Genomic DNA, 16,874 nt, shown 5'->3' with positions numbered 1-16,874 from the left:
TGTGGAAATACTCTCTAACACAAGTTTCTTTGTAGTTGTGAACACACCACAAGCTATACAGTGCGGTTGACACCAAAGCATCAGGAGTGTCCCTGGTTTTTGTCCTTGGACTTTTCCAGAAATGTACTTATCTAATCTGTGGAGAGAATGTTGCCACCTAGTGGCACTGAGCAGAAGTGCAGAGGACTTGTCAAAGTAATGACCTAGTCAGTAATTTGAATACGGTTTGCTGGTAAGAGAATTGAAACTTTTTTCAATTTTTTTTTTTTTACATTGAGGTATAATTTACATACTTCGCCCATTTAAAATGTACAATTCTATGAATGTTGGCAGATAACTGCTGCCACAGTCAGGATACAGAACATTTTCAGGGCACCCCTCCCCCACAAGTTTCCTCACCCAACTTTTCAGTCAATTCTTCCCCTCCCTCCCAGGCAACCACTAAACTGCTTTCTGCAACTATAAATTATTTTCTAGAATTTCATATAAAGCACACATTATTTCCTCCTTTGTGTCTGACTTCTTTCACTAAGCATGTTATGACTGTGACATTCATTCCTGGTGTTGCATCTATCAGTATAGTTTGTTCTTTTTTACGGCAAAGCAATATTCCATGGCTTAGATACAGCACATTTCGTTTAGTCATTCACCTGTTGATGGACGTTTGGATTGTTTCCATTTGGGGCTATTGTGAATAAAGCTTCTACATTGATGTACTAGTCTTTGTATGGACATACGTTGATTATTGATATTTTAATAATGAAATACAGGAGATAGACCCTGAAGTCAAGTTCTCAAATGTCACTCTTATTAAGTAGATAAGCAAGTGCTGGAGATTTTTAAAGCTCTTGCAATTTGAATGTCTTCCTCACACACATGAAGGTTATTGGAATCCACTTTTTTTTTTTTTTTGGGCCATGCCGCAGGGTATGTTGGATCTTAGTTCCCCCACCAGAGATCGAACCTGTCCTCCCTGCAGTGGAAGCACGATATCTTAACCACTGGGCTGCCAGGTAAGTCCCTGGAATCCACTTTAAATCCTGAGGCAGAGATGGTGGTACATCTAAATCACCAGTATATACATTACGTATGTGAAACCGTATAAAAATTAGTCAGTCAGATTTTTAGAATTAAAAATGCACATTTGACAGGAATCCGAAATGGATGCTAACAAAGATCTAATAATAATTGGCTTAATTTAATTAATTTATTATTATTATTATTATTATTTTGCGGTACGCGGGCCTCTCACTGCTGTGGCCTCTCCTATTGCCAGAGCATAGGCTCCGAGCACGCCCAGCCGCTCCGCGGCATGTGGGATCTTCCCGGACCAGGGCATGAACCCGTGTCCCCTGCATCGGCAGGCGGACTCTCAACCACTGCGCCACCAGGGAAGCCCAATTGGCTTTATTTTAAACTGATAATAATTTACACGGTGATCACCACAGCACTACCTCTGTTACTATTACGATTGTTAAATAATTAACATAATCAGCCTCAGCATAGAACATAAACCGAATACATAATACATGCTTAATAAATACTGGAGTGGAAGAAAAAACATTCTGTCTTTCGGGCCCAGTTTTAAATAGATTAAGCATAATTTCTTCATATCTTATTCATTCATAATTCATATTCATAATCTATACCAGTAAATTCCTTTTACATTTAACCTGTCTTCCTGGAGTGTGTGGATGTGAAGTGGAGGAAGGGGGACTATATGATGCACTGCAGGTGGTGTGGGAGCCCTGTTCCATGAGGAGTAAAAAAGTGTCCTGGGAGTATGAGAAAGGACAGGACATAGACTAAGGGATTCAGATAGCCTTCTGTCTCCTACCCCACATGAAAATACAGTAGCTCTGTTTCCGTCAGAAGTTACCAGTCACAGTGAAGTGAATTGCATGACTATGGCCTTGTTAATTAACTATCTTGATCCATCACTTTCTTTTACTATAGCTGGGGGCCTATGTCCAGCACCCTATGCTCCTCTGGTTTCTCTTAAGTGTTCGGAGGACTCAGCAGAGACAGTCTGTAAGGCCTGCAGGTTGACAGCTGCACAGGACAGCTGTGTTCCCTGAGGCAGAACACTGGCTGCATCCCCAGCAATGCAAACCGGAGACAAATGGGTCAAAAATAATCGTGACAAGGTCACCGTCTCCCGCCGTGTGCCATTACTACTGTGCTCTGCAGATAGTATTTTCCTTAATGAAAATCACGTATTTCCCTTTTTCTCCTGTTGAATTTCATCTCCTTTGCCTTCTCTGACTTTCTCTGAATTGCAGCTCTGATTTTACCATTGCTTTGCATTTCATTATTTACAGGTATCTCCACCGAGACTTTTTTCTCTTTTACCTCAGATTAGTTTTCAAAATCTCACTGTAAACTGAGCTGACATTTGACATTTTTGCCCTCAATTTTCTGAAGGACATTGAATCTACCCTTAAGATTCTTAGCTCTGTAGTTTAAATTCTTTGTAAAAGATTAATTTGAGATAAAGTATGGATTAGGTGTAAATTTTCCTACATTTGCAATCATCAAAAATAGGACTAGATTAAGTTCTATGACAATAACATACTTGTCATAAAGTTCATGTGAAGACATTGTGAAAATCTTACAAAAGACACTGAAGAAGTAAGTTAAGTCATGTCTGAAGAAATGGAAAGACTAGGTAAATAATAAATACCATTTGCCTAACAATTGGGCCTTTAATATTAAATAAGTTGCTGGACTGATTTATCTCCTTATAATAGTAGACAGAGTCATAGTGACCTGCAAGCAATTAATTTTGAATATTGGCATTTAAAAAATAATTTCTTGACTGTGTAATTATTCAGTAAAGTCTCCCTAGTAAAGCTTTTCTTCAAGGAGTTTCATAGTTGAATGTTTACAGAATGATTACATAGTATTACATAGTATTACATAGTATTACATAGTATTGCTATGAGCTTTTCATGATTTCAGTCTCTTAACATTTGCTTGGTTCATATTACTACCAGAAACTAGTTCTAACTGCAAGGACAAGTCAATGCCTAGTGCATAAAAGTTCTTTTGACTATGGGAAGAAAAGAGAAAGAGACAGTTGGGTGGAAAGCATGTTAAGATCTGAACAGAAGATGAGACAGAACTAGAAAAATAAATGTGCATCTTGACCAAGCAGATCTTGTGAGTCAGACAGTGACAGGGGAGAAGGGGAGAGTTTACCCATCTTATTACTCAGATTTGCTCTGAGAGGAAGGCCAAACACAACCACCCACGAGCCGGCTGCTTTACCTGTCCATGGTGGACTCCAGCGTGGCTTTCTTGGCTCCCTGAAAGTCTTAGGAAGGGAAGCTTTCCTCCAGCACTGCTGCTGCTCTGGCTGACAGTGCATGGGCCCTACACATTCAAATTTGAACTCAGTCCTTGACGCCCCTCCCCACAACAACATTACCACCACCAGGCAGCCTTCCTCCTGTGTGGGTCCAGTGAAGATGGGCGGGGTTTTCACAGGCCAAATCACATAGTTCAAATGATTGGGGGCCACTCTGCCTAATGCGTAGGTTCCTTTAGGGCTGCCTCTTTAAAAGTCCAGTCCATGCTCCACAGGTAATATAGATCAGGAGACGGGAGGAGTAGTCAGTTTGTAAATTGTAATCATGGTAAAGTGATATCTTTAATTTTAGAAGCATAATAATAATCGTAGTAACTTTATTTATTTATAATTTTTATTTATTTAATTTATTTATTTTTGGCTGCGTGGGGTCTTCGTTGCTGTGCACGGGCTTTCTCTAGTTGCAGCGAGCGGTGCGGTGCGCGGGCTTCTCATTGCCGTGGCTTCTCTTGTTGTGGAGCACGGGCTCTAGGAGCGTGGGCTTCAGTAATTGTGGCACACGGGCTCAGTAGTTGTGGCTTGCCGGCTCTAGAGCGCACGCTCAGTAGCTGTGGCGCACGGGCTTAGTTGCTCTGTGGCATGTGGGATCTTCCCGGACCAGGACTCGAACCCGTGTCTCCTGCATTGGCAGGCGGATTCTTAACCACTGTGCCACCAGGGAAGCCTGTAACACTTATTTAAAGGCATCTTGTGTTCCATCAGCCAAAAGCATCTATTCCCTCATTTAATTACACAATATCTCAGAGTCTCAGTAGAGACCAGCAGTAACTGCTCCTGCTTTGTGGCCGGGCAAGTAAACCCAGTTATATAGGACTTAGGACAGAGATTTTGCTTCCCAAACCGCTTCTTTGATTGCCTTACAAGAATTGCTAGAAGACTAGATGTTTACACCAAAGGATTTTTGCATAAGCCATGTTTTCCACAAACATGGAAGCCATATTCTAATTTAAAGTCAGAAGCAGCAGCATCTCAAAGAACAAAAAAAAAAAAGATTTGTTTCATCAGAATCAGCATCTAAATGCCTGCACTGAACTTGGAAAACAGGTCGGGCTTTTCAAATAAGAGGCTTTAAATTCCTTCCCTCATGCAAGCTGGTCTATTAAAGATTTTGCTTCTCCCTCCTACCTGAGGCCGTATGCATTCTATTTATTCATTCAGTAGAAACTTAATACCCACTAGATGATAGAAACTGTGCTGGTGTTACAATAGTGAGCAAAGCGGCAAGGGTTTCTGCTCTCTTCCTGCCTCAAGGCTTTGAATACCATCTCTACATTGATGATCCCCCCAATCTGTAGTTCTAGGCTGGACCTCTCCCTTGAACTCAAGGCAAGTATGTCCATCTTCCACCTCAGCATCTCCATCTGATTGTCTGATGGGCATTTCAGACACGGCTGAAACTGAGCACCTGTTCTCTCTCCCAACATATAACCTGCTCGTTTTGCTGCCTTCCCTGTCTCAATGGCATCAGTGGCAACGTCATTCTTCCCATTGCTCAGGCCAACCTGGCCGTCTTCTTGATTGCTCTCTTCCTTTTAAATCCCATGCCCAGGGGGAAGGCGGGGGGTGAGGGCAGGGAGGGATAGACTGGGAGTTTGGGATTGACATGTACACACTGCTATATTTAAAATAGATAACCAACAAGGACCTGCTGTATAGCACAGGGGACTCTGCTCAATATCCTGTAATAACCTCAATGGGAAAAGGATTTGAAAAAGAACAGATGCATGTATATGTACAACTGAATCACGTTGCTGTACACCTGAAACGAACACAACATTGTTAATCAACTATACTCCAATATAAAAAAAAAATTAAAAAATAAGTAAATCCCATGCCCAAATCCTGTTCACTGACCACTTTCACCACCTCCAGGTCTAAACAACCTGGATGGTGACATTCAGCCTCTCAACTGGTCTTCCTTTCTTCAATTACAGACTATTCTCTGCACAGCAATCCTTCTGAAATATTTAATTTGTTTATTCTATTTTAAAATTTTATTTATTTATTTATTTTATTTTGGTTGCACTGGGTCTTTGTTGTGGCAGGCGGGCTCCTTAGTTGTAGCATGTGAACTCTTAGTTGCAGCGTGCATGTGGAATCTAGTTCCCCGATCAGGGATCAAACACGGGCCCCCTGCATTGGGAGCCTGGAGTCTTAACTACTGCGTCACCAGGGAAGTCCCCTGAAATATTTTAGTTCATGTCTCTCTGCTCTCAAAACTCTCCATGGTCCCTCATTTTCTCAATAATAGCCAACATCCTTACAGTGGGTCACCAGACCCTCTACCACCTGCCCCTGCCATGCCTCTCTCGTTGCACAAAGAACACAGAGGAGCAAAGAATACTTGCTGGCCCTTCTGCCTGGAATGCTACTCCCCTGTATATTATTACAGCTTGATCCCTTATCTTTTTTTTTTTTTTTGCGGTACGCGGGCCTCTCACTGTTGTGGCCTCTCCCGTCGCGGAGCACAGGCTCCGGACGCGCAGGCTCAGGGGCCATGCCTCACGGGCCCAGCCGCTCCGCGGCATGTGGGATCTTCCCGGACCGGGGCACAAACCCGTGTCCCCTGCATCGGCAGACCTCTCAAGCACTGCGCCACCAGGGAAGCCCTGATCCCTTATCTTTACTCAAATACTCCCTCGTAGTTGAGGCTTTTTCTTGTCCCATATCTAAAATTTCAACTATATCCCATCATCCTGACCTTTCCTTTTCCCTTTTCCTAATGTATACTTCTCTTTAGCACATGTCACTTAAAATACAGTATTATCTATGTTCATTGAGCCTTAGGTCCATGACAAGAGGATTTTTTGGTCTGTTTCTTTTTTACCCACATGGAAAAAAAGTACATAGTACCTGGTATAATAAACACTGAAAAAAGTGTTGAATGAAACCAATAAGGATCTCATGGAAGTTAAATTCAAGTGGGGAAGAGACATTAATTAAGTAATTGCATTCACATGTAAATATATAATTAAAACAGTGATGTTTAATATGAAAGAAAAGTACACATCTCATAACAAGAGACCTAACTGGCCGAGGGACCGGTGAGAGCACTCCTGGTTGGGAGGTGGTGATAGCTCTCCTCTCAGTCAAGATCCTTTTTAGATTATGGAAGGAAGGAAGTATATGCTGTTTCCTCTCTACATTTCATGCCCAACTCAGAAACTTTCTAATCACATCCTTTGTTAAACCATAGAACTCTACCCTTCCCTATTTGTCCTGCACCTGTCCTCACCCATCAATACCAGAACTTTAAGGGGAATTTCTGAAGTGAGCATTAATTCAAATAACAGCTAATGCTTTGAATTCTTATTATGGTTAGGTTTGTGCCAAGGCTTTAAATACAAGCTAGACAAATTTAGGAAAACTGGTGGTGGGGGAATTCTCTTGTAAGCTCCTGAGTTGTGATCAAGGTCACTGATTCTCTGGATTGTGAATTCTTTGCTCTAGTGTGGGTCCCCAGAGGGGGATGGCATGATGCTAGTCCACTCTAAAGGACTCTCTGGGAGAGGGTGGATTGAATGTGGGCCAAGCCTCACTTCCCTTTACAATGACTTTCCTCCAGTACAACCACACTAAATTGTAAAGGTGCAGCAGGTTTCAATATTTATTTCTTTATTTGGCTGCATGGGGTCTTAGTTGTAGCACGCGGGATCATTCGTTGCAGCACGCGGGCGCAGTAGTTGCAGCATGCGGGCCCTCTAGCTGGGGCGCATGGGCTTGGTTGCCCCGCGGCACGTGGGATCTTAGTTCCCCGACTAGGGATCGAACCCTCGTCCCCTGCTTTGGAAGGTGGATTCTTAACCACTGGACCACCAGGGAAGTCCCAAGGTACAGCAGGTTTTACCGAAGTTTGGAGAGCCAAAGGGAATGATACATGTGAGAGAAAGAGAAGTCACATACATTAATTCATTGACATATACATTAATACATTAATTATGGCTTTCTATAGTTTGAATATTTGCAAGAATTAAACTCTACACAGGAGCTCTGCTCATGACCAAACCCCACTCCTAGCCTTGCTCCCCTGTCTTCACGTCCACTCCTCTGTTATAAAACCCTACGCTGTGTTGTCATGGGTTATTCTCACCCAAGGATCTAAGCTTCCTCTCTATACATTCTTTTCTCCAAGTCTAATTATCTGTGGAATAATTCCTCAGGGCACCAGAAAGACAGGAGATGGTCACCTTTGGCATGAACAGATGAGTGAGGAACATAGGGACGGATAGTTTTCAAAATTCTTCTGAAAGGAATTCCCTGGCCGTCCAGTGGTTAGGACTTTCACTGCCAGAACTTTCACTGCCGAGGGTGCGGGTTTCATCCTTGGTGGGGGGAACTGAGATCCCACAAGCCCTGCATCACAGCCAAAAAAAACAAAACTAAAGTTCCTCAGCAGAAGACAAGGTGGGATCATACAAGGGCATGGAAAAATGTGATCCTTTGTTTCCTCAGATATGAGTTGCACTTTTATCCTATTATCAACCGATTGTCCAGAGAACAACACACACACACACACACACACACACACACACACACACACACACACACACACTTGCAAATAATAAATATTAATTCTCAGAGATGGTAACATCTTTAAATCCAAAAACTAGAAAAAAATTTCCTAGCTGCCCCAGTGGGAAGACCCCTTACTGATACTGCAGGCGGTAACTTCACATGATTAGGCAAAACTGTATTAGCTCCTTTTGTATATTCTCTCTTTTCAAATTATGACTTTTTGTTCCAGCCAGAAATAGGAAAATAGGCCCATTGATGATGCACATGCTTCTCTTTTGTTTAGTTTTGGCTTGGTGTGCTTTCTTGGATTTTAACCTCTCCCCCCACCTTGGATGCCCTGTGCGTGGCATGTGGGATCTTAGTTCCTCGACTAGGGATCCAACCCATTCCCCCTGCAGTGGAAGTGCAGAGTCTTTAACTACTGGGCTGCCAGGGAAGTCCAACCATTTTTAAAGGCACGATTCAGTGGTGTTAATTGCATTCATAACGTGCAACCATCACCACTCTCTGTTTCCAAAACTTTTCATGACCCCAAAAAGAAAACCCATAATCATTAAGGCAAAACTCACCATTCCCTCTGCCATCCAACCCCTGGTCATCTCTATGAATTTGCCTATTCTAAACACTCATAAGTGGAAACATGCAGTCTTCGTCCTTTTGTGTCTGCCTTATTTCATTCTGCATAATGTTTTCAAGATTGATCCGTGTTATAGCATGCAGCAGACCTTCATTCCTTTTTATGGTCAGCCTTACTTCAAAACCCATGCAATGCTGTCATGCTGGTAAAATCAACCCTGCAGATATTATCCGTTGACGATATCCGTTTAGAAAACTTCATCAGAGCTGCACAGAGGGGTTTTTTCCCCGTATTACTGTGTCTTTAAAATTGGGTTTGGCTGCATATGTCAGGCAAACTCAACAGATTGTTTATGCAATCTATTGCTTATTGCTTATGCAATCTAAAAATGATACAATTTCTCTCCCACATAGAAAATGTAGACTGTTGGCCTAGTGAGTAATTAAATCTAAATCTAATTGAAGCATGGACTTTGGAGCTCTTTGTTTTGTCAAAAGAGTCTCTGTTGGCCACTTTGAGCCAGAATGTTTTCCCATCTCTCAGTTCAATGATGGAACGTGAGTCTTAGCCAGGCAGCAAAGAGAAATAAAACACTACATATTGGGAAACATACAAGACCAGGCAGTATGGGAGAGAATAGAGAAAGGTGGCCATCAAGTCAGTTCCTCCAAATTAGTTTCCAAAGCAGAATTATCTGCAGATATTTATTCTATTTTATAAAATAGATTTGATAGGGTTGGCAGAATCTAATAAACACAAAATAGTCGATGTACATTTTTGTATCCTATCTCCTGTTTTGAAAATCTTACTTTTCAGTGTATAGGCTACATAAAGAAGATTCTCTCCAACATACACAAATGTTTTAGATATCCAGTACTTGAAAATGAAGGTGCTAGGGAGGAAAAAATATCTACTGTGTTTGTTTTGATGTTCTATCCCTTCGGGGGCAACTCAAAAAGTGCTTCTATAAGTAATTTATAAAAAGCAGGGCTTCCCTGGTGGCGCAGTGGTTGGGAGTCCTCCCGCCGATGCAGGGGACGCGGGTTCGTGCCCCGGTCCGGGAAGATCCCACATGCCGCGGAGCGGCTGGGCCCGTGAGCCATGGCCGCTGGGCCTGCGCGTCCGGAGCCTGTGCTCCGCAACGGAAGAGGCCGCAAAAGTGAGAGGCCCGCGTACCGCAAAAAAAAAAAAGCATCTTTGAAAACTGACATTCATTCAATATTTATTGAAGGCCTATTATGAGAAAGCTGAGCTTTGAAGGGGAACAATTATGCACATTATAGTTAAAGGAATTTATAATTTTGTTTAAACTTTAAAATAGACAATACTGGAACTTCCCTGGTGGTCTGGTGGTTAAGAATCTGCCTTCCAATGCAGAGGACACGGGTTCTATCCCTGGTTGGGGAACTAAGATCCCCCATGCCATGTGGCAACTAAGCCTGCGTGCTCTAGAGCCCGCGTGCTGAAACTACTGAGCCCATGTGCCGCAACGAAAGATCCTGCATGCCGCAACTGAGACCCAATACAGCCAAATAAATACATAAATAAATAAAAATAAAATAGACAATACTTAAAATGACAATATAAAAAAACTAAATGTCAATAAAAGACTAAAAATGACAGAATCATAGCATCTCAAAGTTGAAGGGACCTTAGCGTTCATCTAGCCCTGTGCTTCTCAAAATGGGATACACATATCTTTACACCTAAATGCGAGTACATGGCAGTATATCAGGGAGTAGGTCAAAACTACAAGATAAACAGGTCATGTTATCCTAGAGCATAAAAGTTTTCCAAAGATATGGGGAAAATGGTGTTTGTATTTAAAATTATTTAGAGTAGAATATAATATGCATGTTAGTTTTCCTTACACGTATGCTTTTCCCCATTACCCTCTATCACCCCCATTTAAAAAGTAAAATTCCTCATGACATGGAAGGTTTCAACAATTTTTATTCTCCCCATATGGAGAGTAAGCCCACATCTGGCAGACGCACAGGTAAATAGAGGATCATGTAAAAGAGAAAACATAGATTCCAGGGAAATTTCAGCCCAACATGGGGGGCGGTTTGAGATTATAGCCTCAGATACTCAGCATTTCTTATTTTTACTCTTCTTTATAGGACAGTTTAATGGGAAAAACAAATAGAGAACCAATGATTCCACAGTTCTTTGTAGAGAATTTTCGCTAAAGCATCCCAAACAGTGGTCTCCTACCCTCTTGTTTAATCCCATTAACAGGACACCATTGCCCACTTGGTGCCATGAGCTCAGAGGAAGGAGAGACTCCATAATCTAAAGCTTCATAATAGACCTAGTTTTTTTTTTTTTTTTATAAATTTATTTATTTATTTATTTTTGTCTGAGTTGGGTCTTTGTTGCTGTGTATGGGGTTTCTTTAGCTGTGGCGAGCGGGGGCTACTCTTCGTTGCACTGCACGGGCTTCACATTGCGGTGGCTTCTCTTGTTGCAGAGCACAGGCTCTAGGTTCGCAGGCTTCAGTAGTTGTGGCATGTGGGCTTCAGTAGTTGTGGCCCACGGGCTTAGTTGCTCCACAGCATGTAGGATCTTCCCGGACCAGGGCTCGAACCCGTGTCCCCTGCATTGGCAGGCGGATTCTTAACCACTGCACCACCAGGGAAGCCCTAGACCTAGTTCTTGATTGAGACTCTGATGAATGTATAAAATTTTAATAAATACAGAGTACAGACCAGAGAGTTTCTGGAGAACAGTCTTGAAGATAGACTTGGGCCCTACAACTGGACCTTTCACCTGTGAAACACAGGACGTTGGGAAAGAATTCTTCGCAAAGTCATTCCAAGAATCTACGTAGCTTTACTGTGTGAATGAGAAAGCACGGTATCTGGAATACATGAATATGCTTGATAAAATTTCTCATCCTCTCTCCAAGGGGCAGAAAACATAAAGGCAGGACTATAGGAATGGGCTTCCTATGTTTTAGTAACAAGTAGCTTATTCTGGTTTGAGTGATGGCTCATAACAAAAAATAATGACAGATAAAAATGAGATGACATTCACAGTTCATATAAGCTGCTTAAGGAATGCTTTCTAACAAAATGGAGACTTAAATAACTTGCATAATGGCTGTAAAAAAATTATTAAAGAGGCATGATTCATCCAGCATAAGGAAATAACTTTATTTCTCAGAAATCTGTTGTTCCTGCTCACCTTTCTTCTATTAAAGGAAGGAAAAATACATCTCTTATGATGACAATAGCATTTTTCATTCCTGGAGATTTGGAGTTAGTGAGATTAAAAGAAACAATTTTGTGAGGTTTCCTTCAGCTATTTTGAAAGTTATTTTCCTTACTAACTACCCTCTCCCCTCACCAACTTCTCTTGAAAAGTTAAAAACCACAGAAACAACATGACTTGGAAATTGTGCCTCTGGTGTCTGAGTTAAGTCTTGGACATCTGGACTTCACCATGGGTAACCTTCATGAGAAGAACAAAACAAGGTGGTGGGGTTTCGTTATGGCCAGTGTGTGAGGCCAGAAGGCCCCCTGGGAATTCTTCAGGGTATCCATTCCTGTGTCTGAGAGATGAGATGCTCAGACAATGACTCCCCAGACCACTATTTCTGGACACCAGGTAGATTGTTCAATATGATACTTTGTTGTTTTTGAAAAGAGCCCAAAAAGGTTTCCACGTGGGTTAAAGTGTGGTTTTTGGAGTGCTTCAACTTCTGCATTTCCCAATTTTTGTTTTTCTCACTTTACTGCCAGGCACATTACTGAATTTCTCTGGGGGTATGAAGAAGTTGAGGGACATATACAGGAATTACTCACTCGGCTTCTGCTGTGCAGCTGCCCAGGACTTATCGAGGTTGAGAGAACAAATAAATATTCATCAAAAGCCTGGGGTTGGTCAAAGGTCTAAAAGAGCTATTTTTGATGGGAACATTAACCAAAGCTTCTTTGATCACACACATACAAGAAAGAATAAAAAGTTAGGTTTCTATAATCAAACATATGAAAACTTGAATTCTGTCCCACCATTTCCTAGTGAATTGTCTTTGGGTGTTGCCTGATGCCATATGTTTTTTAGTTTCCCCATGTATAAAATGTGAATAAATAATAGTAATAATAGCTAACCATTTTTGTGCACTTAATTTATGCCAGGTTCTGTGCTAAGCATGTTGCATATATTATCTCACTTAAGTCTAAGAGGTAGGAACTATTATCTCAATTTTCAGATTTGAACACTGAGGCCCAAAGAGTTGAAATCATTATCTTATGATTGCTAAAAATAATTTAAAATCAGTGGCTCTGCATGTGGCCTAGTGCAGGGAAGGTATGCCATAAGAACAACTACTTTTATAAAACAGTATCTTCTAGGGACTTCCCTGGTGGCGCAGTAGTTAAGAATCCACCTGCCAATGCAGGGGACACGGATTTGAGCCCTGGTCCAGGAGGATCCCACATACTGCGGAGCAACTAAGCCCATGCGCCACAACTACTGAGCCTGTGCTCTAGAGCCCACGAGCCACAACTACTGAGCCCGTGTGCCACAACTACTGAAGCCTGTGTGCCTAGAGCCTGGGCTCTGCAACGCGAAGCCACCGCAATGAGAAGCCCGCACACTGCAACGAAGAGTAGACCCTGCTCACCCCAACTAGAGAAAGCCCGCACACAGCAACAAAGACCCAACACAGCCAAATAAATAAATAAAATAAAAATTTAAAAAAAGTAGTATCTTCTAATATCTGATAATATTAAGGAGGCCAGATACTTGAAAAAATAAATTATTGTCATCAAAGTTAACTCCTCCCATGGTTCAAAATTTTCTGATTAGCAATAAAATATGAGTGCATAATTTTGAGGTTCTCATACTTTGAGGTTTGAGCAAGTGTATAAAATTGCATGTTCCAGTGTTTAATCCCTGAAGATTTTTTTTGACTCAGTGATTCTGGAGTGCAGCCCAGGACTCTTGCCTTTTCAACAAACTGCACCACCTGGGAAGTTCTGGTAAAGATATCTTGATAAAAACAGCTCTAAAATGAATAAGGGACAGGTTCTGAAGTAAGGATAACAGATTAAATGTTACCTGCAGAACTGCTATTCTCTACTCTGTCTAGTGACCAACACTCATTGGTATCAGATCATCCCCTCTAGGAAGTCCTGGCACCATATTGGCAAATTCTTCCTCCTTGGATCTCACCTTTTTTGAAGATCTGTGTTGATCACTGCATTCTGCAATAATCATTCCATCACTACTAATTAGATCACATCACCTTTTCTTTTTTTAAAAAAAAATTATTTATTTTATTTATTTATTTTTGGCTGCGTTAGGTCTTAGTTGCGGCACGGGGGATCCTTCGTTGCAGTGTACAGTCTCCTCTCTAGTTGTGGTGGGTGAGCTCCAGAGCTTAGTAGCTGTGGTGCACAGGCTCTCTAGTTGTGGCGTGGGCTCCAGAGTGCGCGGGCTCTGTAGTGTGGCATGTGGGCTTAGTTGCCCCGTGGCATGTGGGATCTTAGTTCCCTGACCGGGGATCAAACCCGCATCCCCTGCATTGGAAGGTGGATTCTTTACCACTGGGTCACCAGGGAAGTTCCCACATCACCTGTTGATTTAACTAAATTCAGTATCTTTGCGATTTGAGAAACAGCTTCTTGATATCAAATAGTCCCAAATTCCTTAGTGTGTGAACCTGGTTTCCTCCCCCCAACAAGACCCCCATGTTTTTCACCACCACCAACCCATCCACACGTTGGCTAAATGCACCACCAAGATCTCTTCAGTTTGTTACCAGAGGGCAGGAAGAGTCAATTTCCTCAGCGCAATTAGAAACTCAGTACACTCAGCACCTTGGTTACTTTATTCAGCATGGCCCTGCCTCTCACATGTCCTGGTTACTTTAGACCTCCATCCAGAGGTTCCTTAAAGGAGGTATGGCTACAACATAAAAAGTGAAGTAGAAGTTCTTCCTATTAGTAACTTATGTCCTATATGGATAACCTTAAATCCTGATTATGGCAGACACAAAAGGCCACCCAGTGTATGATTCCGCTTATATGAAATACCCAGAGTAGATAGATCCAGAGAGGCAGAAAGCAGATTGGTGGTTATGCAGGCGCTTGAGGGAGCAGGGAATAGTTATGACTGCTTAATGGATATTGGATTTTCTTCTCAGGGTGATGAAAAAAGTTTTCAAAGTAGATAGAGGGGGTAGTTGAACAACAATGTATGCGTTAAATATCACTGAATTTTATACTTTAAATGGTTATTTTTATGTCATGTGAATTTCACCTAAATAAAAAATTTTAAGAGTCCTGATTAATTCAGAGACTTCAAGGGGCTGAACACCCGGAAAAAGGGTGAGAGTGATGACGGGTATTCTCTCAGCTGTTGGTATGTGAAAGCAGAGGAGAAAGTCCGTAATAAGAGAGGCAAAGGTGATATATACCCTGGAACAGAGGAGAAGAAAGAATAGAAACGGGAATGGGAAGAAAGAACCCAGACAGAAATGGGAAATTCAGTTGCTTACATGGTGCTTACAGGGAACTGAAGGCTGTGGGTGGGACTGTACAAACTTAAGCATCTCTTTGACCCTGAACAAGAGGAAACACAGTATAAATTAAAGCATTGCGTTATCTCTGATCAAAAATAAAAGCTGAAAAGAAAACATGTGCCATTGTAAGAGGTGAAAGTAGAAACAAGTTGAGTAATAAAGACGCTACTCTAATCTCGTTGATGGAAGAGACCACGTCTTACTCATCTTTGTATCCCCAGCACTGTGCCGGGCTCAAAAGCCGTTGACCTAAAGATAATGACTCACACTGACGTGGGGGCCTATGTGCCAAGTGCTATTCTTTCTTTTTTTAAAAAAAATTTATTTGGCCGCATCGGGTCTTAGTTGCGGAACATGAGCTCTTCATTGGGGCATCTTTCGTTGTAGCGGGCTTGGGCTCAGTAGTTACGTTTTGCGAGCTCTAGAGTGTGCGGGCTTAGTGGCCCCGCAGCATGTGGGATCTTAGTTCCCCGACCAGGGATCGAACCTGCGTCCCCTGCATTGGAAGGCAGATTCTTAACCACTGGACCAGCATGGAAGTCCCCCAAGTGCTATTCTAAACATCTAATTCATTTGATCTTAAAATAGTCCCCAGGTTCAAAGACATTGTGCTCTCCTTTTACAGATGAGGAAACTGAGGCACAGAAGGGTTAAGCTCACAATGATGGAGTCGGGATTGGCACCCATGTGGCCTAGCACAGTGTTTGTGCTCTGAAACACTTTCTCAATTTCCTGAAGAAATCAAAGAAACCACGATGAAAAGGTTGACTAAACTAATTCTCCATCCTTCTGAGAAGAGGAAAAACATGACCATCTTTGGCATTTCGCATGTTCTCCCACGTTCTTCTAACCAGATCCATGGCTCACAACTAGTGGCTGTCTCCACAAAACTCCAGAGAAGCACAGTTGCGGGTAGTGCGTGTGGTGTATGAAAGCAAAACGGTCGCCTGCAGTTCCCTTACAAACCTTTAGCAAGCTAGTAGACTACCTCTGATTTCTAAACAAGATGTTATTGAGTTTTCCTTTTGCAACTGAATGAGCATTAACCTGAGTTTTAGAACTTAGTTCAGGCATGGTTCTGCCACACTAAATTTCATCTGGTCAGTGGGGCTCTTCATTTCTCTAAACCTTGTTCCCCGTCTGAAAAATAGGAACAATGATCCCTCTGCTGCCCGCCTCACAGGGTCACTCTCAAAATGCAATAATGATGTTTGTTAAAATGAATGAACAAACAAAACACCTGGCAGAGCAGTAGGCTCCAACGTGCGAGGGAACTTTGGCCACAACAAGGACCGAAGAGTTCAGGGCCAGGAGCTCGAGGCCAGGACGTCTCCCGAAGGCTGTTTGTCAAGCTGTACAGGTTTCTGGCCAACCAACTCCACCTTCAGCCAAGTTGTGCTGAAGAAGTTGTTTATGAGTTGCTCTAACGAGCTGCCCCTGTCCCTTTCCTGGATGGTCGGGAAGATGAAGTTTCCTGACTGGGAAGACAGAATGGCTGTGGTTATGGGAGTTATACCTGACGATGCACGTGTCTCAGTATAACCCCCAAACTGATGATGCACACCTGGCCAAAGTTCAGGTGTGCGCTTCAGGGAAGCAGCCGCGCCCAGAGTTGCATCCCCAAGGCCAGAGACAAGATCCTTACTTTCCATCACCCGGCTCTGGACTCCCCCAAGAGCTGCGGCACCGTCCTGCCCTCCGGTCCTCTCAAGGGTTGCAAAGTGTCCAGGTGTCTGGGCGAGGCCCAGGGAACACTGCACAGCTCCACCCATCCTGTCTGCTCTCCAAGCACCACAGGCCGACCCGCCAGCCGCTGCTACAAAAACGAACCTGCCCTGCTAAAAGATTTCTGGATACTTAAAAAATTAAATTTAAATTAG

General features: G+C 42.5%; 1 pseudogene; it reads left to right on the top strand.

Moving 5' to 3' along the window:
- Positions 1–8,927: 8,927 nt before the first annotated feature.
- LOC132529214 (large ribosomal subunit protein eL18-like) lies at positions 8,928–16,874 on the top strand (annotated as a pseudogene).

The sequence above is a fragment of the Lagenorhynchus albirostris genome, chromosome 11 (assembly GCF_949774975.1).
Source record: "Lagenorhynchus albirostris chromosome 11, mLagAlb1.1, whole genome shotgun sequence".
Classification (NCBI taxonomy): Eukaryota; Metazoa; Chordata; class Mammalia; order Artiodactyla; family Delphinidae; genus Lagenorhynchus; species Lagenorhynchus albirostris.
Note: the sequence above shows the minus strand (reverse complement) of the source record. Positions and strands in the feature narration are given on the sequence as shown.